This window comes from Schistocerca serialis, chromosome 5, assembly GCF_023864345.2.
Source record: "Schistocerca serialis cubense isolate TAMUIC-IGC-003099 chromosome 5, iqSchSeri2.2, whole genome shotgun sequence".
Classification (NCBI taxonomy): Eukaryota; Metazoa; Arthropoda; class Insecta; order Orthoptera; family Acrididae; genus Schistocerca; species Schistocerca serialis.
In genome coordinates, this window is record NC_064642.1 from 474,205,874 (window position 1) to 474,231,480 (window position 25,607).

Consider the following 25,607-nt stretch of genomic DNA (forward strand, 5'->3'; position numbering starts at 1 on the left):
CCCACAGCAAGAAGCCAGTTACTTCTGGAGATATACCACTGACAAGGTAATAACATTTGTGGAGTCATTACCACATAGTTTCACGATAACAGCACAGAGCTGGATCTCTGTAAGTAAATGGTGAATCACATTCTATGCAAATCATGGAAAAAGTTAAGTGCTGATGTAAACGGTATCGCTTAATTAACTGTAACATAATACTTCCCGACCAACAAACAGCGCATTTTAAATTCCTTACCCACATTAAACTGCCGTCGGTGTGCTATATTTAAACGTTGCGTGAGTAGCTGTGGATAGCGCAAAACAGAGTGATTACGCACTATTGAATGTTCGAGTAATTTGCTGAAACATCCCGTATTTTCCTTTATTGGAAAAAATTCCACGAATCACGCATTTTCTCTACAGCGATACACGAAATTTTGCAGTCATAATAGCTCTACGGAAACAAAATGCTATAATTACACGCAATTTTGATTTAAATCTGAACCACGCACATTCACAGCAACGAAATTTTTTGTTGCGTTATTTTGCTATCTCTTTTACTTCCGCTTATGCGTCGTGTCATCTATGAGAGTGACTTGTTAATCTGATTCAAATGTGGGATTCATAAAAGCAGTGTCACTTGGAATTGTTAAATTACAGATATTACTGGTGATGCTGTTTGTCAGTGTTTTCCAAGAAACAGAGAAATATAATATAATGAACATTTCAGCTGTTGCAACCACTTCTCATTCCCGCAACTGCACAGATGTTTGCTTGTGTGGTATGCGACGCACAGTAATTCTTTCATAGTTAAAAAAGCGTGCAGCATTCGCTGGTTTATCAGCCATTGACATTTCAAAATAACGCTCTGTGTTCGGTGTAAGAGTGTCTAAATTGGTTTACGTTTATGAACGCAGCACTAGAAGGCTTTTGACATGTGTTCGTTCATAGTCACACTTGTCCCATCCTTGTTTAACTAGACCTGTAAGCGTGTAAACGCATATACTTGTAAACACATACGCTTATGAATTACATTAATTTTTTTGTTCTTTAACCGTAGTATCACGAATTGTCCAGTTTCCTTGCAAAGTAAGCCACAGACGCGTAAAACTACTATCTGTTCACTCAAGGTTCATTTCAGTTTTATTTTCCATTTTTATTTTTGATTTATCTGTTTAACCTGATCTGATTAGGTTCATCAGGCCCTTTCGTACAACGCACCAGGATTTCATACATATGGTACCTTTTTTACATCATAGTTACCTAAGAAACAACAACTGTAACATTACAAATAGTTCTAAAATGATCTTAGTGTCTGAAGTGACAATGCGAGTAATTGATACTGACTATAAACTAATAAAGTTAATACTGGCAGTACTTCAACTGCTGCTGCTGCTGCTGCTGCTGCCACTAGTAGTGGAAATAATAATAGTAATAATAATGACAATAATAACAATAATGATAGTGACAGATATAAAAGGAATTTATAGGTGTACAAGGTAGATTCTTTCTTATATAGCGACTTGTGGGGAAAGGAAATTTAAGGAGACTGCACCAGCTAAGAATACTGGGAAATGAGGAAGATCTGGTTGGAAAGAAACATGTATAAGATTAACGAGTACATGCAGGGACAAAGTTAAGCATTACTGTTACTTTGGTAGATATGTCACTATGTCTTGTGAAGCTGGATATATCATTCAGTTCGCTGATATAATGTGGGAGGTAATTCCAGAGTAGAGTTCATGCTACTGAGAATTATTTCGAGAAAGTGGCTGAACGATGGAGTGGGACGGAAAGGATTTTGCTCTGGTGGGAACGGGTGTTTCCGTCATGTTGTTCATACAAGAGCGTTAAGGTATGGAAACCTCTGGTCTTGTCTGCACACAGCAAGGATAGCTGTGCATATGATGGTGAAATACGATCAAAGAGTCGAACGTCACAGACGTACCGCCAGGTTAGCCGAGAGCGCTAATGCGCTGCTTCCTGGACTCGGGTAGGCGCGCCAGGCCCGGATCGAATCCGCCCGCCGGTATGCCGGCCGGCCTGGACGTGGTTTTTGGGCGGTTTTCCACATCCCTCTAGGTGAATACCGGACTGGTCTCCACGTCCCGCCTCAGTTACAAGAATCAGAGACATTTGGAATACATCCACACTTTTCCATGATATACAATCGACACAGACAGATGGGGTACTCTGATTCTGTCCCAGCGGGTACGGGGTGGCGGCAGGAAGGGCATCCGGCCCCCCCATCAAATTAACATGCCAAATCAGATTTCACCACGCCAACTCCGCGCACAATGCGGGACAAAGGCGCAAGCGATAGATAGATAGAAGTCTAACGTCACAGATGTAACGAACACAGGCATTCATCACCAGTTCCAGACGCCGTGACCTTTTCGTGGCCACAATTGTTTACTTCCAATGAAGTAATTAGTGAGTCTCTCTTACGTTCATCGTTCAATTGTGATTGTGTATAATGTGAAGTACCGGTATCGTTCTTCGGTTGTGACAGTTGGATCAGCTGTGGCTTTTACTTTGCCTGTACAGAGCCAACGCAGGTTTTTCCATAGGACAGCTGGTTTATTTCTGTCGTCAGTTAATGCATGGGCAGGGTTGAGTTTTGCATTTCTCCGGCTTCATTGACTCTGTTCCGCTTCTGCTTGTAAACAGTACGACTATCGTGTGTGGGGCGTAGTTTGTATACCTGATTTGCAGCGTCTCTGAGATTCATGAGCTGCTCTTCAGTTAGACGAAGTGCAGGCTCCCTTCTTATTCTGGCGAGCTTTAAGGGAGCATGTTTGTCATACAGTTGAGTAAGTTTATTACTAAATAGATGAAGTTTTTCGTTTATGTCTGAGAACGGAATAAAATAGTCCCACAAACTATTTCTTGTGCCTCAGTTGTAAGTTCAGATGAATTAATGCGCTTGAAGTCTCGGTATGTAGTCAGTTGTGGTTTCTGTTTCGGACACGCAATTTAATTGAACGTCATCTATCACAATGTATAGTTTATCTGATTTGGAGTTGGGTTTATTGTCGTCAGGGAGTGGTGTGTGGTAGCATGCATGGTACTACTGAGTATAGGACAACGAACCTGCTACCTCCGTGTAAATTTGTTCTGTTTGTCAACCGATACCAGAGACTAAGGCTGGAATGCTCAACAGAAGGGTTATTACAAAACTACTGTGGCTATCGTGGCCACTTGTTGACATAGTTTGCCAGTTGATTTTTGTCTCAGGATCTTTGGCCGACATTTAACCTTACGATTTTTCTGACGTTTCGCGACTACGAGGGGTTGGTATTGTCAAACATTCACCACCAGCAATGGAGGATGAATCTTTAAAAATGTCAGCCACTCGTGGTGGCGAAAATCATTAAAGAAACGTCGTTCGAAGACTCCGAGCGTAGTTGTTGCCGTTTCACCTGTGCTGACGCCTGAACAGCTGATGGCTCCTTATCGATAGCAGCGTTCAAACGTATTTAGTAGAAAGCATTTTTTACAATTACATAAAGATAAGTGTTTAATAGAAAAAAATTCTAGTAGTAACAACTACAATTAGCTTAAACAAAGTTATCGTAAATCGAAATACAGATGACAGTTATTCTGGGTCAAAAGCAGTATAAGAATTAAACAAAACTATTTTGGAATCTGAAGAACAAATCAGAATTTCGTTGCATACCCATGAGCTTTGATCACAGCTACACATGTATTTGACACTGAATCAACAAGATTATGCAATAGCGCAAGTGGGAGTTTTGACTATTCGTCCAATAAGGCAGCAGCAAATTGATACTTATTTTGGTAGCTTCTACGATGAATTTTAATAGTCGATCCACTGCATCCCAAAAGTGTTCAGTTGGATTTAGATCAGGGCTCTGGCTTGGTCACTCAGAAAGTTTAATTTTTTTTATCTGAAGTGGATTTTCTTAAATGGCCGGAGATGTGTCTTGAACCATTGTTTTGCCGAAATATCCAATTCAGTGGCATACTCTTTCTCCCATATGGAACCAAATTCCTTTCTAAAATGGCACGGTACAGAAAACGATCCATTTTGCCTTCTATTTGAACTAGAGGACCAACCAACGTGTAGAAAAACATCCACAAACCATGACGCTGCCACCACCGTACTTAAAGATCAGTACCTGGTACTCTTCTTGTCCCTTTGCTTTATTCGTCGACTTACATACTGCACATCACCAGAAGAAAATACAGTAAATTTACATTCTTAACTCCATAAAACCCTCGACCAATCTGTAGCATTCCAACTTTGATGTTTCTTTGCAAACTGTATTCTGGCCTTCCTGTTTTTTGTATCTATGAGTTGTTTAAGTGATGGTCGTATCGTATTCTATTTAAATCACCTGTTTGCTATGCAACGTTTTCATTAGACGCACGAAGCAGATTGGCCACTCCCCCCTCCCCCCTCCTAAACAAGCCAACCAACATTAGAGACATACAGGTTCAGTCCATTATGTTGTTCCAAATCATCTCTAACTTGTCGCGCTGATTTTCTTGTGCCAGCGGCTGATTGCTTAGAAATAGTTCTGTCCTCCCTCCTTGTTGTTTCTCGACGACGACCTCACCCTGGCTTATTGGATACTTCGTTCCTGTTTCTGCCGTAGACTCCATGCGCTGATTAGTTGCTGCGATATGCCATAGTCTCTAACAACGACAGACTGAGATTTTCCCTTCTTTAAAGCACGCAAAACAGTTTGTCTCACATTAACCGTATATTCTTTGTGTTTTGTCTTGTTTGTAGTTATCTCTACAAATGAACAAACACTGTATGAATAGTTTAGTAACAATAGTTAACGAATACCGTACCCCCAAAGCAAATTACAAAATACTTTTAAACTAAAGGAACATATACTTACATTGTTATTTTATGAGCCTGCTTGTGTACTAGGTACGTAAGCTCTTGATGGAGTGACACAGTTATACGCTCTGTTGTGACTGTATGAAGACAGTACCGACGACATACCACCGCAACCGAAAAATACTTCTGAGAGCTACTGTAGCTTCACAAGTCTACTTCTCTGCCTGCAGTTAAAAGTACTTTTGAAATGCTGCCTAATGAAGTCGACTCGAGGGTGAATGGGTCACTTCAGTGCATGGTTGGGTCGTAGTGGAGGGTACTGGCGACGAGCAGGCTGGTGACAACTCAGTAAAATAATATTAAGAAGTCAGCCACTTTATTATAAGGCATGCGGCTAACCTGACACCGTGCTACGGCGGCCATACCTCTTTGGGCACGCGACGCAGTATGCGGGTGCCTTGCCGTGCCGACTAGCGCGCAGCCTGTTGGCTCTGAGGTGTGTGGTCCATAAAGCTGACGACTGCTTGCTAGCTAACAGCACGCGACCTAGCTTTAGGCGTGCCGCTGCCGCTTGCGGCTAGAACACTTGCAGAGGTTGCCAGCCGCCAGGCGGGGAATCCCGCGTCTGTGTCAGCGCATGGCACTACGGCGGCGGCACCAGAGTAGAAGGCAGAGCGGCTGTCCCGGCCAGCGAACAGGAGGCGAGCTGCTGGTGGTGTGAGCCTGGAAGCGGCCCGCTACTGCAAGTGGCCCACCAATGAAGAGGCAAGAAGTCGTAGTAGGTCTGGTGGCTGTGAATATATCTTCTGGAAAGTGACGGTTATTTATACAGGATAGCAGCTCACGTTTTGTGCCGATGTACCACTTCCAATCTTGTTCCTGACAACATATCTGTCCCATGCCGTAAGATCCCATCTTCCTGTTGCTCTGGCAGGATTGCGGCGCCCGGCCCGGTATGTCTCATAAGCAGCCCTGTTGCTGTAACTGGAATGTCGACACCCCGCGATCGCCTGCTGCCTATGGCTTCTGCAAATGCTGCACTGCTGTGCTTCAAAAGTAACGCCCAAGAAGTAGTGGCAGTGCTACATTGTTGTGAAGGAAGAGTGCTTCAGAACAGAAGTGGAAAATTTATATTTATGTATCTTGTTAAACGAAGCGGAAGCAATGAAAAAAGCTAAAAATTAATACAAAAATGTGTTGCCACAACATTCTAAAGCCACTTTGTTGTCAAATGGTTCAAATGGCTCTGAGCACTATGGGACTTAACTGCTGTGGTCATCAGTCCCCTAGAACTTAAAGTAACTACTTAAACCTAACTAACCTAAGGACATCACACACAGCCATGCCCGAGGCAGGATTCGAACCTGCGACCGTAGCGGTCGCGCGGTTCCAGACTGTAGCGCCTAGAACCGGTCGGCCACTCCGGCCGGCCTTTGTTGTCATCTTCAGGTCTTAACAATTATTTTGCCATGAAAGGTGTCCATTTTAAGTTGGACTTCACGCCATGTTGTCATGTGGAGACGTGAGGTCCGACTTAAAATGAAGACTTTCAAAAACAAAGAGATTTTTTAAGACTTGAAGATGTCGGCAAAGTTTGCCGAAACCGGTTGTTTTAAGTGAAGAAATACTTATGCGATCTTGGCTTAGAATATTTTTAGCAAGTAAAACAGTTCGCTCTTTCTGTGTTCTCAAAATGAGAAAATCCAATCAAAAATGTATTGGCTATTAACTATTTAACCTCAGTTGTCGCCAAGACTGGTCAAATGGCTCTAAGCACTATGGGACTTAACATATGGAGCCATCAGTTCCCTGGACTTAGAACTACGTAAACCTGACTAATCTAAGGACATCACACACATCCATGCCCGAGGCAGGATTCGAACCTACCACCGCAGCATCCGCGTGGTTCCAGACTGAAGGGCCTAGAGCCGCTCTACCACAGCGGCCGGCTATCGCTAAGATGGCGATTTTTATTAAAATGAAGCCTTTTGGAGAAGAATACTTTCAGGTGCATGGATCCTACTGAAAGATGAAACTGGCGGTACAAGGTCGCCAAGGCCTAGCAACGTAACGTCAGAGAGTAGTTGCTTCAGAACTTACTGCAAAAGGGCCCAGTTTGGTTTGTCATAAAAATTAGTTCCACCGCGTCCGTTGACTGTTGGCTGGTTCAAATGGCTCTGAGCACTATGGGACTCAACTGCTGAGGTCATTAATCCCCTAGAACTTAGAACTAGTTAAACCTAACTAACCCAAGGATACCACAAACATCCATGCCCGAGGCAGGATTCGAACCTGCGACCGTAGCGGTCCCGCGGTTCCAGACTGCAGCGCCTTTAACCGCACGGCCACTTCGGCCGGCCGTTGACTGTTGCTCTAAGAGTCTGAACAGGACCCGTAGAGAGCAAACACTCCCATTCCGTAGCTGGTCTTCGAAGGGAAGACGTACTTTTGTGGCAGGTATGGTCTGTTACCTGGCCACATGGGTCTACTGTCTAGGCGGCCTATTGGTACAAGTATTTACTGAGTGCTGAAGCCTCAGAAGAACAGGAAAATCAGCTAATTCGACGAGAAATTATTTAATCCATTTTATTACCGTATTCCCAAGTCGCAGCACCACATCTGCTAATTTAACGACGGTGTTACGACCGATAAACTACCACTCGGGTAACTGTAAGTATGTTTTACTGCTGGGTCACCATTTATCGTCAATCCCATTCACTTCATTATTTTATCTCTTTTATTAGCAGCTACTTGTCATTTTTTCTCGAGTTAATGTTCGAGGATTTTAGTGCTCTTTGTCACATTTTCTGTTCTAGGATTATTCAGTCAATGTGCTTTCGTTGTCTCTACTTTTCTGATACCTGTTGATGTGTTCCCTTGTAAGATTCCTCCGGTTTAACAGTTAGTGATTCTATCACCTGATCTTGAGAAAGACTCAATACATGTTCTGTCCTCCTAAAACGCACAAGGTAACTGCCCTTCATGGCCGCGAAACTGAAAACGTTACCTGCGCTGCAACAGTACCAGAAATATGATCGTCCACGTCAGCACTGAAATAAATCAAGCTGCTGTACCATACGAGAGCACTCATTCCTATTTGACACACCTGCTGCCTCCCTCCAAGCCATCAGCCATGCTTCTTCAACTCTCTCCCCCACTCCTTGACTCTTTTCTCCCCTCACCCACTCCTCCCAACACAACCACAACTCACCTCCATCTACATACCAAACCAGTGTCCCAGTAGCAAACGGCAGCTGAGAAGACGTGTGCCGGCCGGAGTGGACGTGCGGTTCTGGGCGCGACAGTCTGGAACCGAGCGACCGCTACGGTCGCAGGTTCGAATCCTGCCTCGGGCATGGATGTGTGTGATGTCCTTAGGTTAGTTAGGTTTAATTAGCTCTAAGTTCTAGGCGACTGATGACCTCAGAAGCTAAGTCACATAGTGCTCAGAGCCATTTGCACCATTTTAAAGACGTGTGAGTCAACAACATACTACATTAAAACTTTTGTATCGAAACTAGAAAAACAAGTACAACATGTCAGTCACGATCACGTGCAGGCAAGCACGGGACCCAGAAACCATACTAATACATCACACTTATTCATCGAAAGGCATCAACAAGGAATACTGTATGTTGAAATTCTCAGAAGGAAGGGGATGACAAAATCACTTGCTGAAAATTACTGGCCTACCGTTAACTCGGATTACGTAAAGTCCACAGCACGTGACCACCATTTGGGTGCTTAGAATGAAAGTTTGACTACGCGGACCACAATAAGCACTCATAAGAGACACAGCTACAGACTAAAGCAGACTTATCCAGGATAATGCTGAGGTCATTGTGTCTACTGGGAAACGTCTACCAAGCCCATGGTACTACTGATTTTCTAGGCAAGAATGTGGTACCAAAAGAATAACTTGCAACGAAATTACACTCATGTTCAGAGAAAAAACGCAGCACCGTGAGTAACTAGAGATAGAACTTTCATATTCACAGGAAATGAACATTAGAATGTTCTGCATAAAGGATTTGGATTTGAACCATGTTGGCCCTCGGGTTCAAGGTCAACATCCACATCGCGGCGCAACACAACCTACCGGTAAACTATGCCGGCAGCTCTCGTTGCGCTGTGAACCGAAGGTAATGGATCAATGTGAGTTGAGCAGACGTGCAAGATGCCTCGCAGACGTATGCGCGAACCGTACCGTCAATTCACTGAGTTTGTAAGAGGGCGCATTATTGACACGAGAGAATGTGATACACCCACGAGGGAAACTACTGCTCGTGTGGGACGAAGTGTTTCGGCAGTACAACGGGTGAGTGCAGAATGGTTCAAAAGGCCGCAGAACACGGCGAGAAATGTGTCAGGTCACAGCACCCAGGCGACCCCCCGAGAAGGTCGACACTTCATCCGAAAGGCAACACAGGACGGACCTACGTCCTCCTCGGCTCTGGCGCAACTGTGGAACAATGTAACACATCGTACACTATCAGGGGTGCCGTTTATAACGGTATGGGTTACGTGAGCGTCATCCACTTCTCCGCTTACCTTTCACGAATGTGCAGGAATATGCTAGATGGCAGTGGTGTATGGAACGACATCACTGGGGATAGGAGTGGTATCAGATAGTGTTTTCGGACGATTCCAGGTTCTGTTTGTTTGAAAATGATGGCCGCATTTTGGTTCGCCTAAACAGGGGGAGCGGCCTCACAGTTACTGTATTCGCACAAGACATAGAGCGCCAAGCTTTATGATGTGGGGTGGTATCGTGTACAACTACATATCACAGTTGGTGCGTGTCCAGGCACGGTGACCATGTGACCTGTGTGAATGACATCCTGCGACCCGTAGCCATACCCTTTCTGCACAACACCAAAAGGCATTTTTCAGCAAGACAATGCACGACCACATGTTGCTGCACCAACACGTGCCTTTTTGGTGTCACAGGATGTCAGCCTCTTGTCATGACCCGCCAGATCACCAGACTAATTGCCAATCGAAAATGTGTGGGATGTGGCGAAACGACGGATGTAGCGCTGTGCCCCAGTGCTAAGCACAAAAAAAAATGTTCAAATGTGTGTGAAATCTTATGGGACTTAACTGCTAAGGTCATCAGTCCCTAAGCTTACACACTACTTAACCTAAATTATCCTAAGGACAAACACACACACCCATGCCTGAGGGAGGACTCGAACCTCCGTCGGGACCAGCCGCACAGTCCAAGACTGTAGCGCCTTAAACCACACGGCTAATCTGGTAAGCACCACAAATGAACTTTGGAACCAATAGAATGCAGCATGGATGTCTATATCACAGGACGCTATTCGCTCCTCATACGCGTCGATGCCATCAGGCATGGAAAAAGTTGCCAGGGTCCATGACAGACCCTGTGCCTACGAGTCCACACGACATACGCTGAACCGAGGTGACTGAAATGCTAATCATTCTGCAGAACATACCAACGTACACGTCTCGTGAATATGATGGTTCTATCTCTTCTCATTCAAGGCGTTGTGTTTTGTCGGAACATGAATGTATTCTGCTTTAATCATTTTACAAAATAGTGATGATCACGGCACACACAAAACTGTTTGTGCACGTTATTTGTACACGTTACGACGCACATGCAGGTAGCGATGCGACAGTGGTCTCCTTCAATTTTTTAGCGTATGTGTGATTCTCCTTTGACTAGTGTGTTCTATAATGTTACGCGTATCGCTTACTGTGTCGAGCGCAATAGAGTGGAAGTTCTGGACGAATATTCACCTGAGAGTACAAAAAGAAATCTGATGCTTTGTTATCTTGATCCTGACAGTAAATACTCACCCCAGTATCCGTTTTAATTCAGTCTGTCAAAGGGTAGAGCACACGTGAGATATTATACACCCAGAGCAGGGGGAAAATCTTTACAAGTGTATAGTGATTTCATGAAACAATCAGGTGTACTATTTAAAATCGTACACTGAAATACTGATAATTCTTCAGATACTATACTTTCATAAACAGTCCAAGGACTGATCATGAGCATTAGAAGGAGCGCAGTAGATTTCGTTCTGGTGGACCAGGGAGGATGGCTAAATCTATCAACGAGAGGAGCTGCTGGTGCATGCTACAAAGCAAAGTGATAAGTCTGTACAATTTAAGCAGGAGGACTTCACTGTTAGACATCAGCTGTGGCAGAGCACAAGAAGTGGCGAACAGTGGAGGCTGTGAGAGACCAAAAGGTGGGTCGGTCTACCATGCACAAGAAAAGTAGACAGGAATAAGATTCGTAGACAGTTACTCAGGAGGAGTGAGGCGTTAAGTTGCGGAAGAAATATTTTTTCGTGCGAGTAAACTTCGCACACTGCGTGTTTAGTGACGTCACTTCTATACACGTGCATAATGGATGGTGATTCCACAACTGCTTTCAGCGGTAAATATTCCTATTCTCCTGGGGAAAAAGTCTGATCATAAAAAACCAGTAACCGTATTTGAGGTCACTGTGTGATCATATATAGTCAGATTCTACTCGCGAAGAGACCGATAGAACGTTTCATGGTTTGATTCAAGACCTCGTACACGTGAAACACAGAAAGCTTTGATATACCTACGAACTTTAGCAACTATGAAAGATATACTGGTATGAGGTTAGAATGGTCCCATCGTTTGACTGCCGGGAGGCTTTAAAACCTGCGCAAACATGCTGAAACAGAAAGGACAACATTGCTGAAACTCCTCAGGACTCACGTTTCATCTGCAAAAGATCTGGCAAGAATTATTGTGCTATCGTTGGATATACAGGTATAGACGTCGATGTGGAGATTCTAATAACAACTAAAAACAGACACTATGTCAGCAAAGGTGCTGCGAGCTTGTGTACACCCGAACATTTTTTCGTCATTTTCTAAATGTGTGTCTAGCTGTTACATCTAGACTAAACCATCCAAAGATGCCACCGATCCCTGCTGCAATAACGGCTCTAGATCACCTACTTGTGTGGGACTACTGCAACATGGTGCATTGATAGGTTTCTTCGACTATGGGTATGTACAGGGTGATTATAATTAAAGTTAAACTTACAAAACGGTGTGGAAATAACACCACGGGTCAGAATGAGGTCAAATTGCAACGGAATATTATAGGAGGAGGGGAAAAACGTATGGCAGAAGAAAAAAAGAGTGTGAAAATTGGTCAATAGATGACGCTGTATGAGTCAGAATACGTAAATGGAAACGCTCCGGGTACACAGCTTTTCCTCCATTCGCGTCTGGGGCGTTCGCCATGACTGTCTCAATGCAGGATCGCGCTCTGCTTGTAAAGCTGTATTACAAGAATGATGATTTCTTGCTCGCATGGAAGTGGACGACGTTTGTCCGTGGAAGATTTTCTACACAGACGAAGCCCACTTCCATCTTAAAGGATATGTCAATACACAGAATTGTCAAATATGGGCAACGAAAATCCACACGCACATCAACCAGTACCTCTTCATCCTGATAAGGTCACTGTGTGGCGGAATCATTTATCATAGGCTCATATTTTTTCGAAGACACAGGTGTTTCCGGTCCTGTTACTTGTACCGTCACTGGTAAGAGCTATGAGTGTCTTTTGCTCAACCACGTCATTCCAGCTCTCTTACAGCGTGGGTATGTGGATGGGATCATTTTTATGCAAGATGGCGCGACTCCATACAATGCAAATCCAGTTATGCGGCTGCTGAAGCGGCATTTCGGAAATGATAGAGTTATCAGCCGCCATTTCCCTACAGCCTGGTCGTCCTGATCACCTGATCTTAATCCATGTCATTTCTGGCTATAGGGCTATCTGTAAGATTGCTGTGTTCACAGTTCCGATTGTAAACTTAGCTGATCAAATCTAATAATACGATTTAATTTTGACTGATGCATTTTATGCGACGTGTTGCCTCAGGAGAATTAAAAACCGATGTGATTGATGCTTTTTATGCGATTTTTGACCTCAGGACAATTAAAAACCGATATGACTGATGCTTTTTTTTGCTGTTTTTGGCCTCAGGACAATTAAAAACATTTTTTTCCCATATGTGTGTTATAACCCTGCCGTGGTGGATGGGCTTACGTAAGTAACAGTATCACACCTGTACACCCATGCACACTGAGTAGTATAGTTTATTTAACGTCAAACGTACACCTTAGATATTGTTGTATGATTCATTTGTCATTTGTAGTCGACCACTATTAAATTATGATGCTTACAGCACCATATATTGCTACATTTTGTAACTATTTATTTTTCTTCTGCCATACATTTTCCCCCTTCTTCGATAATTTTCCGTTGCAATTTGACGTCATTCTGACCATTGGTGTTATTTCTACAGCTGTTTGGAACTTTATAACTTTAAATACAATCACCCTGTCCTTCTTGAGGCTCCTCTGGCCAAGGCAGGCCTTTTATCTTGTATTACTTAATAATAAGAGTGGTATTAATTTTTGCAGCTGTTTTTCCTCAGTTCCTACTCCAGTTACGTTATCAGGTAGATAAGACCAAATGTTATCCGTCTTCTGCAACTGTATGTTCATTTTGATTCTAACCACATGTGTTTCATCCATACAAAATAGGCACCATCAGTGGTCTACAAAAAGAAGTAAAACTGTATAACATTTGTCTGATGGTTCCCAATTTTTGTGACTGTAGGTGGTTTGATTCCGTGTGTATTATCGTGTCTGTAGCTGTTTATTTCTGAAGATGTTGAAACTGTGCTTGTTGTTGGGTTTTGTGATTTTGAGGTCAAGGTGGTGTATTGTTTCTTCTGTATCCATTTCTATAGCGAACTGAATCTTGTGTGCGTGTACTGTTTATCTGCATATGTAAACTGTTCAAATGATCTTGTAGTTTGCCTATGAGGCGTATGATACTAGCTACACGTCTGTGGCAGTATATGACTCTGTATTTTTTTCTATCATTTCTGCAAAAATTCTGTTTTCAAAGTTATTAATCAACATATTTACTACTTCTCATTTAGAAACCTTCCTTTTGTAAATATCACGACCGTACACTTGTAAATAGTTGTAGTAAATGCCATGCCAGGAAACACTACGTATACTTTAAAAAGACATGGATGGAGCCTAGTATGACTTACAATATTCCATGCTACACCGGCTGGTGATTTGTCACAGCAGTTGCGTTTTGGGAATGGGGTGCTGTAGCTCACCTTCAGCCAATGCCGAACCAGGGGGTCCGTCCTAACGCAAAACTGTTCATAAAAACGGCCGACGCCACTTGGTTATGTGTATAGCCTCAGGTGCGTGCGCTGTAAGCGGCAGAAAGCAGAAGGCTGTAATCTGTAAAAATGCACTGGAGTGACTGGAAAAATCAGATGGTAAAACCCATGATGGTACAAAACGTGCAGCTGCAATTACTTTTTTATGGTCGCCTATCATTAGATATAACTGATAAGTCATTATACCCTAAGGAACGCGGTCTAAGGCGTCTTGTCACGGTTCGGGCGGCTTCCCGAGTCGTAGGTTCGAGTCCTCCCTCGGTCATGGGTGTGTGTGTTGTCCTTAGCGTAAGTTAGTTTAAGTTAGATTAAGTAGTGTGTAAGCCTAGGGACCGATGAGCTCAGCGGTTTGGTCCCTTAAGAAGTCACACACATGTGAACATATGAACTCTAAGGAAGGCTTTGATGCGAACAGGTACCTATTACACCATAGCTTACTTTCCTGAACACGGCTATGTTTTTCTTCCTTGGCGAAACTTAATACGTTTCCTTTATGGTAAATCACAATTCTTCACTGGTTAAATATTCAGTATCACTTGCTGTACAGCATTTCTTACACCTTTACATGCATTTTTAGTTCTCGACGTATTTTATCCTCGTTAATGCCTGCATTTCTGTGTTATGCAGTTGCCATTAATTACTCTGACTGTCTGTAAAGGACTTACAGTGTAGGTTGGTTTTTTTTTTTTTTTAATTCCTAGGGCACATTTTTGCAGTTTGTGCATTAGTACTCCTGCTTCACCATTAGTATATTTGTCTCATTTCGTAATTATAATAATTATAGCTTTGGAGTTCATGTATGTCATATAAAAAGTGCACTCGTGGTATCTTTTATCTCAGCTAACAGCGTCGTCGAGTATCAAATAATTAACTTTAATGTACCACAATTTAATAACAAATAAAAAATTTATGAAACATCTGAAAACTATTTCATTTGTGAAAATTTTAGACCTCTACCAAATACTGACGAAACATTCTGGTAGTGATAATTTAAAAACCGTAGTGGAATAAAATGCCATTGTATTGCAGTGTTGATGTATACAGCCAAGACAAGTCCGTCTTAACGTACACTACTGGCAATTAAAATTGCTACACCATGAAGATGACGTGCTACAGACACGAAATTTAACCGACAGGAAGAAGATGCTGTGATATGCAAATGATTAGCTTTTCAGAGCATTCACACAAGGTTGGCGCCGGTGGCGACACCTACAACGTACTGACATGAGGAAACTTTCCAACCGATTTCTCATGCACAAACAGCAGTTGACCGGCGTTGCCTGGTCCAATGTTGTTGTGATGCCTCGTGTAAGGAGGAGAAATGCGTACCATCACGTTTCCGACTTTGATAAAGGTCGGATTGTAGCCTATCGCCATTGCGGTTTATCGTATCGCGACATTGCTGCTCGCGTTGGTCGAGATCCAATGACTGTTAGCAGAATACGGAATCGGTGGGTTCAAGAGGGTAATACGGAACACCGTGCTGGATCACAACGGCCTCGTATCACTAGCAGTCGAGATGACAGGCATCTTATCCGCACGGTTGTAACGGATCGTGCAGCCACGTCTCGATCCCTGAGTCTGCAATGGGGACGTTTGCAAGACAACAACCATCTGCACGAACAGTTCGATGACGTTTACAGCAGCATGGACTATCAGATCGCAGGCCATGGCTGCGGTTACCCTTGACATTGCATCATAGACAGGAGCGCCTGCGATGGTGTACTCGACGACGAACCTGGTTGCACGAATGCAAAATGTCATTTTTCCGGATGTATCCAGGTTCTGTTTACAGCATCATGATGGTCGCATCCGTGATTGATGACATCGCGGTGAACGCACATTGGAAGCGTGTATTCGTCATCGCCCTGCTGACGTATCATCCGGCGTGATGGTATGGGGTGCCATTGGTTACACGTCTCGGTCACCTCTTGTTCGCATTGACGGCATTTTGAACAGTGGACGTTACATTTCAGATGTGTTACGACCCGTGGCTCTACCCTTCATTCGATCCCTGTGAAACCCTAGATTTCAGCAGGATAATACACGACCGTATGTTGCAGGTCCTGTATGGTCCTTTCTGGATACAGAAAATGTTCGACTGCTGCCCTGGCCAGCACATTCTCCAGATCTCCCACCAACTGAAAACGTCTGGTCAATGGTAGCCGAGTAACTGGCTCGTCACAATACCCCAGTCACTACTCTTGATGAACTGTGGTATCGTGTTGAAGCTGCATGGGCAGCTATACCTGTACACGCCATCCAAGCTCTGTTAGACTCAATGCCCAGGCGTATCAAGACCGTTATTACGGCCAGAGGTGGTTGTTCTGGGTACTAATTTCTCAGGATCTATGCACCCAAATTGCGTGAAAATGTAATCACATGTCAATTCTAGTATAATATATTTGTCCAATGAATACCTGTTTATCATCTGCATTTCTTCTAGGTGTAGCAGTTTTAATGGCCAGTAGAGTATTTCTGCAGTTGACTCAGCACTGGTGACAGGTCAGCCCCTTACTCATAGTGCACAAAATAATAATAGTAATAAAATAAAAAATGCTGATGATTCTATATAATAGTTCGCATTTCCCTTAATGCTACATTACCCCGTAACTGATGACTAATTTAAGGCTTAGTAAATACGCAACGATTTTTTTCGTTTATTCAGCTTATCACTGAAACGTTTCTTAATGAATTCTCATTTTCGAATTACATTCGCCACACTTTTAAAACGGTAATGCATGCATTCTTAGGATGTGAGAATTGTCGATTGTACTGCTGTTGTCCATTTTTCGTCATATGCGACAAATCGAAAAGAATATGCTCTTAATAGAAATTTCCTTACCTTTGCGGTTCGAGCATCGAAAGTGGCTGACAATATGCATTATAAATTTGGTATGCTTCTAGAAACACATTATTACAAAATATCCTTGAAGGCATTTTTATTACACGTAAATGCACTAGGCTGAATCCACCTACACTCGAACTACTCTGAATACTTCAATGCGACAGCCGCACCGGAAAACCAATCAGACATAAGCAAGCATGTCGTAAAGGGTGATATAAGTGGAGTTGTACAAGAGCGTCCCATATTCTTAAAGGAGGTATTGCTGGTAAAATAATCAAATCTCACAGACATATGTCCGGAAAGAAGTACTTGCTGAGATGAGGAACATTTTACCTGTGTGCAGAACGAATAGCACACAGTGGTGTGGGCTGTCTTTCAGTGCACGTTCACTGTACATTTCTTATTGGTTCGCAGTTACTAAATTGGAAGACAATAGCACATTTCTATCGCAGGTACTGAAGTGGACACTTTGCTTAATCTCTTCTTCCACTGAACGGACAGCTATCAATAATGTTTTGTTTCTCATTCTGCGAGAAGTTGCGTAGTAGTCAAGATCAGCATAAGAATCTGAGAATGAACCATTCTTGGTTAAATATCGGCAATGAATATTCTTCCCGTGACTTGGAATGGACACAGATAACTTTACGAGGATACTGTAACATTTAGTTTATTTGCAATTTTTTTTTCGCCTCCTTTGATATTGGTGTGCGCGCCTCTCGTGACATTTAGCTTTAAATTTCATATTACATAGGAGTGTTTGAATATTTTTGATCAGGTAGTGTATTTTTATGATCTGTTATGGCTAATACATGCTCTGTATACAATAACGAAAATGTATTGTAACCAGTAAACATACTACACTAATGGGATCAAGAGTCTAACCGCGAGTGGTGCCAGAGAACAGTTCCAGACCCTCACCCCTCCCTCCAGTCTCCCTCCCCCTCCCTTACCAAACCAGGACAAAAATTTTAAGTTCCCCTATACGTGCTTCTGTAAGAGATCAGCCCAGATTTATCTCCCACCCTATAAAAAGTCTACGTATTACCAAAACTATGTACCTACGAACTGTTATCCAACTTTAATTCGTACTCTAACCTTCGACTAAACAGAACCTATTTGAACTGAACTGTATCTGGTCTGAATACAACATGTCTTTGTATTAAATACGCAATTGAAGTGAAACAATTACCTGGCCCTAAACAAAATTTCCACTTACTTCGAATCTTGACAACATTGTTACAGATTTCTCGAGAGCACAACAGCAAGCAGTCAGTGGATAAGCTAGATTTCTATTTTAAAATAAAAATCCAAACACTATTCTTATTATTGGATACCAAATGATGCGATATGGTAATTTGTAATGATAAACCTTCTATAAACAGTTCGATGGAGAGAGCAACGATTCCTATGAAATGATATTGCAACACAGCGATTTTAGAATGATGTATGTATTCAAAAATACACTTGATATTCACACATTACATTGGTGTGAGCAGTATTATGCTTAAGAAAGTGAACAATGATATTAAAAGAGTACAATGTTAACAGAGAATTTCTATAAAAACCAAACAGCTTAATCAGATGAAATCTTAATGCGTGACTGAGGAAGTGGTGTGGTCTTTCTCTCAACTCTGAGCAAATGAACAAAGTTAACTGACTATAATCATTCCAACAAACGAGCTGCGCAGTGCTGCAGTCTTACCCTTAGGTCAAACTTCTTCCCTTCAGAAAAGAAATTATGAATGTGAGTACATCATGTTCATCCTCGCTGTCCTTTACACCAAATCTTTTTTTATCTAACAGATACAATTACAAGTCAACAAGCACTACTGAATACGTCCGTCATCTGCCACACTTCAACGAGGAATGAATCGGGCTGCGCAGAGGGAAAGACTGTGCCACAACAAGACGAAAGATTGTTTAACAGCAGCATAACTTGCTCCCTCTCTGTCATGCACATCGATAACTCACAAAAATCAAAATGACACACACACCTTACAAAGTCTGCTGCATCATATCCCGACAAACAAATAGTGGTATCAGTTCAGTATCCGCGTAAAGAAAGCACTTTGTACTCACAGCCACTAGCCGTGAAATCTCGAAATTATTGCATCATTCACCGTGGAAGTAACACGAGCCGCCTCCATAGCTCAGATCCTGCTACGCTCGTGAATGCAGTATGGCGCTGCGTGTACGGTGTGGTTCAAATGGCTCTGAGCACTATGGGACTTAACATCTGAGGTCATCAGTCCCCTAGAACTCAGAACTACTTAAACCTAACTAACCTAAGGACATCACACACATCCATGCCCGAGGCATGATTCGAACCTGCGACCGTAGCGGTCACGCGGTTCCAGACTGGAGCGCCTAGAGCCGCATGGCCACACTGGCCGGCCTGTACGGTGTGTGCACCATATGCCACTGAATAATAAATAAAATGAAAGGAAGCGGGTGCATAGCAGGCGATGGCACTGAAATAAATCAAGTGCGCCTTTGTGATTTCCGGTTTACAGGGATCTCGCTGCAACCACAAGAGGTCGCTCCTCGCCCGCTTGTTGATTTTTGTTCTATTTTCTTTATTTTGGCTTTAGGTTTCAATGACCATTCAGCCAACTCCGCTTACAAAGTGCCAAAGAAGCGCAATCGCAAAAAAGCGAAACAGCACAAAATTACAAACAAACACCAAACAGCCGGTGGCCGTGATGACGATGACACTGGAGCACAGTTACAAATAGCACAATGCAGCAATATTATGGCAAACATGCATATTCTCTTGTAGTAAAAGACAAAACAAGTCAGGGCAAACACCGTAAACCATACAATAAGTACAACAACAGCTGATGAACAAAATTATAAATAACATCATGTAACTATATGAGAAATGTAACATACAGACAGACGTACTTAAAGTAAAAGAAAAACCCAAAATGACAAAACACCATACAACAACGGTATGTACAATACTGCCAATAGAACATTCACATAAAAAGCACAAGAGGGCCATAATGAAAATTTCCGGCACCGGATTACGAACCGGGCTGATGCCATGTTAAAATGAGGGAGCAAATTACATTTATCAAAACGGTGGAGTAAAACAGGAACACTGGTGGCGAGAAATAACCTCTCGGAACCAAGTTCTTACACACTGCGTAGCCAAAGAAACTGGTACACCTGGCTAATATCGTGTAGGGCCCGGCGAGCACGCAGAAGGGCCCCAACACGACGTGGCATGGACTCTACTTATGACTGAAGTAGTGCTGGAGGGAATTGACGCCTCTCGCAGAGTACGGGAGGGTGGAGATCTCTTCTGAGCACACGTTACAAGACATCTCAGATATGCTCAATAATATTCGTCTGTTGGGGAGTATGGTGGCAAGGGGAAGTCTTTAAAGTCAGAAGAGTGTTCCTGGAGCCATTCTGTATCAATTCTGGACGTATGAGTTGTCGCATTGTCCTGCTGGAATTGCCCAACTCCGTCGGAATGCACGATGGAGACGAATGGAGGCAGGTGATCAGACAGGATGCTTACGTAAGTGTCACCTGTCAGAGTCGTATTTACACGTGTCAGGTGTCCCGTATCACTTCAACTGCACACGCCCAACACCATTACAAACCCTCCACCAGCCTGATCGTCATGTATGCAAATGGAAAATGCAGACAAGCGGAATGGTTATACAGGCCCAAATATCCACACAGAAGATATTCGGCTCACACCATGCTTCCAAGACTGTTCCAACAACTAAGTGAAAAAGGGCAGTTGGCAACACAGTACAATGAAAGAGGACAGCGCACTACGCGGACTCCCGACGTGGAAGACGCAGTTTTTTTGCGAGTGGATCAGCACTCGATCAATAGCACGTGAAATGAATGTTACGCAGAGTATCGTATAGCGAGTATTACGGAAATGCAGTTACACCACTACCACCTACAGAAGTGCATGCTTTGTTCAGCCAAAGGTTTCTGCAGCGCCTTGCAGTCGATCATCACTTTTCTGCGTATGTACTTTACGCGGATGAAGCCCGTTTCACCAGCGATGCCATAGTCATGTTTGGGGTCAAGAATACCCATGATAGAGTTGTGAACAGCCATCAACGCAGATTCAGTCAACGTGTGAATAGTCATAGCCAACGACTATGCACCAGCTTTCCTCCGTGCTTAAAGGTATTATTGTAGGCAGTGGTTATCAGAGACATTCTGCCCCGATTTCTGGTACATGCCCCACTTATTATTCGTCACGACGGAGCCCTATCTGAAATTGGGCTGAGGGTTCGTGAACACCTACCTCAGACATTCCCTGAAAAGTAATTAGGCGAGGACGTCCTGTTTTGGGACCAGACGTTCACATGGTCTCACCCCACTGGATTTCTTGTTGTGAGGCCATGTGAGGTCTTGTTTACGAGACGCCTGTCGAGACTGAAGAGTATCGGATCTCCTGGCAGGAAATCCTACTGCCCGCATCGCTGTTCAAACTACACCGGGGATATCAGAACGGTTACTACATTACTTCATGCGATGATCGTTATTCGTCAACGTATGTGGTTCCAACATGAAGGAGCCCTATCTGATATTGGGCTGAGAGCCTGTATTGACGCTGGGGGGACGCCATTTTGTACAAATGCTATAAACGTAGCAGGTTGTGAAACTTATGCAAGTAAATGCAATTCATTATTACCGTGCCGTAGACTTAGAATTTTCGGTATCTCTGACATCAAGTTATGTGAGCAGTTACTAGTCATCATCAGGGAAAATTATCTGAGGATATTGGGGAGTATTCATCGGAAATTCTGTACGTCGTGATCATGGTTCGGAAGACGTGGCCCGGTAATTTGGGCGCAGCGCGAGACTAAGCCGGAACTTGAGTAGATTTTCGCATTTTTTTTTATAAGTTTACTCGGTCGTTTCTGGACTAAGGTCTCTTACCGCAAATCGATACACTTATCCTTCTCTCTCATCCCTGAAAGTTTGTAATATCATCATGGATTCACCTTGTACAATCCGTATTGGGGAAGTTTATCTCCGAGCCTAATCCCGGTATTGGCAATTCTGTTAGACGCGAGTACGGTACAGCCGAAAATCAGCGCCAAGTGCCTGCAGTCGACCTCACTCAACACGTCGCGTGTGTCGCTCCCGTGGAACCAGGCAGCAAGGCTGAGACGGTGACACGAGTAGTGGGCAAGCTCACTGGCACCTAAAACGTGTCTCAGGCGCAGTAGCAGCCACGGGGAGGACCTCCGTCCAGCCGCAGTCAGTGGAATTTACACGGGTAGCTAGAGTTTACTGGTTATAAGTCCACACAAACCGACACAAGTGCGCGCGCGCTACGGCACTAGGAGGGCCCACCATAGGCCACTGCCCGTTCGCCGCCCGCTTCAAGCTAGACAGCTCCCAAACAATTAGGTACTGGTCCACCATGACGCCATTGTTTGGATTGTTTGTATGAAACACTAACATTGCTACAAGTCTTCGCCATGCTTTCAACACCCACTGAAACAAGAAAGGATTATAAGCATACCTCACTATGTTTTGTAACCTGGAACATACAATCTATGATTCATGGCTTTCTGGACATCTGTGGAAGGCCTCAGAGTCTACGCAAAGCAGCCGTCATCGACATGGAATTAGCCAGGTTTAATGTTGCTATAATAGCGTAGATGCAAGCCAGGCGACCACACAGCATCTCGGCAAGAACAGTGACACAACTAAAAAATGGAGTACTTGAGAAGACCCAACTTAAAGAATTAATTCTATAAAACTTAAATTGAAATAGTGCAAGCTTCTTTCAAATTTCAGGTACATATTGTTCACAATGAATTCCACAACCTTTTTCGTGCATGTTCGAGCACTTCACGCGTATTTTTCAGTGACATAAATTTAAAGATGTCGTTTTTCGACTTGTCACTTTCCTTGTCGGGATGTGGTATGAGGGCTCAATTCGGGAGCAAAATATAGTTTGCCTTTCGTTATCGCTATTTATTCTGGTATGGTAAGGCAAATACAACATGTGTGCGTTTATCTGCCTGTTAAACGCTAATGTTTATGGACAACGCAATCTATGTGTGTTCCTGTTACTGAATCTGACTGCCAGGAACGTTATTTAGAGATTCTGTGATTGCATACAATACTGCCATTCCCTCGTCTTCGTCTGTGGAAATGTGCTGCAACGCCTGCAATACAGATCAGTTCCTTGTTACCCTAAGATGAGCTGAGCTGCGATGGAGTGTGTCGATCCTTTCTTGAAGTAAGTTTGTAGGCAAATGATTTTTGAACATTTGGAGAGACCTATACTACTTGGTTTTTGTCTTATCAGCTATTCATTCTTTTGTTGATGAAACAGAATTACTGACGTCAGCCGCATGAGGACATGCAAACAATTCAACGGCGACGAGCGAAAATTTGTGCCTGACCGTGATTCGAACCATATTTCCCTCTTTACGTGAGCTGTCGGCTTAATCGATTCAGCTATCCGAGCACACTTTCCGTTCAACCCCGTTTCCCCCTTCTCTCACATTACTCCCGTATACGGCCGCGGCTTCATGAATGTGAACCATAAATTTCCGACAGAACCGACACCAAACATACAATAACAGTTCTTTTGTTGTATTACGATACTAACTATTACCATACACTGCTATTGCCTACTACGCCAGATGTTTTCACTACGTTGCATTTAGTCAAAAATAATCTTGTTCGAGTACTTTGATATTCAATATTCAGCGCTATCTTCCAACCTCAGTATTCTTTCTCAGAACTGTTAATCACCTCACTGTTTCTTCACATCATTCGATCTCATTCGCCTCCGTTCACTCACTAAGTCCAGAGAACTCTAGAATTATAGTATACATATCAAAACTCTGGAAAAAAGTATGTTTCTGGGAAATCGGGTGCCATCTTCACAGCTGTTCAGCTATTCAGAATTGTGATCATAATTTTTTTCGTGAAATTCTACTGAACTATTTAAATTTTGCAAAGGAACTCTAGAACTATAGTATACCTATCAAGAACTCTGAAAAACGTGCGAAAGTCGTGTGTCAACTTCACAAGTATTAAAAACAGGTCCGTCATTATTGCAGCTATACATAAATATATGCAGATAAAAACGTCGTTAGGGTTTTCTGTAGAAGTCTTGGGGAGCTATTCAGAATTGTGATCATTATTTTTTTCGCAAATTCGGCATTTAATTTTATATGCGATTAAATTTTACCCAAGTACTATTGCTTTCTTCGCGAAATTCTGCGGAACTATTCATATTTTATGCAGATAATTCTAGAACTAAAGCATGTCTATCAAGAACTCTGAAGAAATGTACATTTCTCGAAAGTCAAATGTCAGACTCCAGTGCGCGCTGCCAGGCACGTGTCCATGTCAGCCATACATATCGAGAGGGCGCTCCGCTGCCTCTTCGGCGCTGCTGCCTTCTCGGTTGTCCGAATAGCAGTCTAGCGGCTAACAACTCTTGCTGGATGTGCTGACCTGACGAAAAGGTTACGTCACTAGTGGATCCTTCAGTTAGCATATGATGTTGCGACGTTGTCCTGCTCTGTTTCTTTCGTCTGTATAGCAATGTTTGGCTCGCTCGAAGGTTGTACGGTGCCACGCTACACCGAGTTTGTGACGCTGTCGTTTAATTATACATGGTGGACATGTACACTACAGACTGGGGCCATTCATTGTAAGCTGGTATTAAAGAGACTTGTGTTGTGTTGTCTGTCGGGTGGCCGTTATTGTGCTTCGGTTCAAGAACATTCAGCAGTATCAGTTACTTCTGCCCCGCGGAGTGGCCGCGCGGTTTGAGGCGTTATGAAATGGACTGCGCGGCCACCACCGCCGGAGGTTCGAGTCCTCCCTCGGCCATGGGTGTGTGTGTTGTTTTTATTATAAGTTAGTTTAAGTAGTGTGTAAGTCTAGGGACCGATGACCTCAGCAGTTTGGTCCCTTAGGAATTCACACATTCAGTTACTTCTAAGATTCATATTGATGCTGTATATTTTACTGGGTCCTTTTATTTAAACTGAGGTTCTATCACATTTAACAGGGGTAAATTTGAAGTTATCTGCGTAATTCTTAGCTTCATATTTAAACTGTGTGAAAGTGATATGTATTATTATTCTGTTAAGGGAGTGTGGATGTCAGGTTATTTCTTTTAATTTAGTTCTTGCCTTGGTCGTATATAATAAGTTTTGAAATGATTGCGCTACTTCCTAAGTAATGCATTTGTCCTATTTAAATTATATTTGTTGTACTTCGATATATACTCGCATAAGTGTGTTCGTTGTTTTTTCTCTGCGTTGAACAGTCTCCCGACAAACACCTCATGTAATTAACTATCTGATGCTTTCTGCACTGTCGTAACTTCACTACTAAGTGGATGACCCCTGTCGATATAGACTAACCGTTTTCCGTCCTCTTGTCACACATGCTGCCTTAGGGAAATTAAGCTCTTGCAAAACTTGCCTGGAGGTACTAACCAAACTATAAAACATACAACCCCTAATAGCTATAATTATTCTTCGGAAAATGACGTAAATGCTGTGTAATATTGCTCTGTACACAGTCCTCAGTCACCAAAGGAAATATCTGCACTTATGCCCGTTACACCCTGTATAATGACCATAAAAAATAGAATAATTTAAATAGTACAAACAGCATTACTTAGGATTACAATTCAATGGAACTGGTGTGCGCACAGGTGAAGAGAGATGTGACAGATAAAAATAATA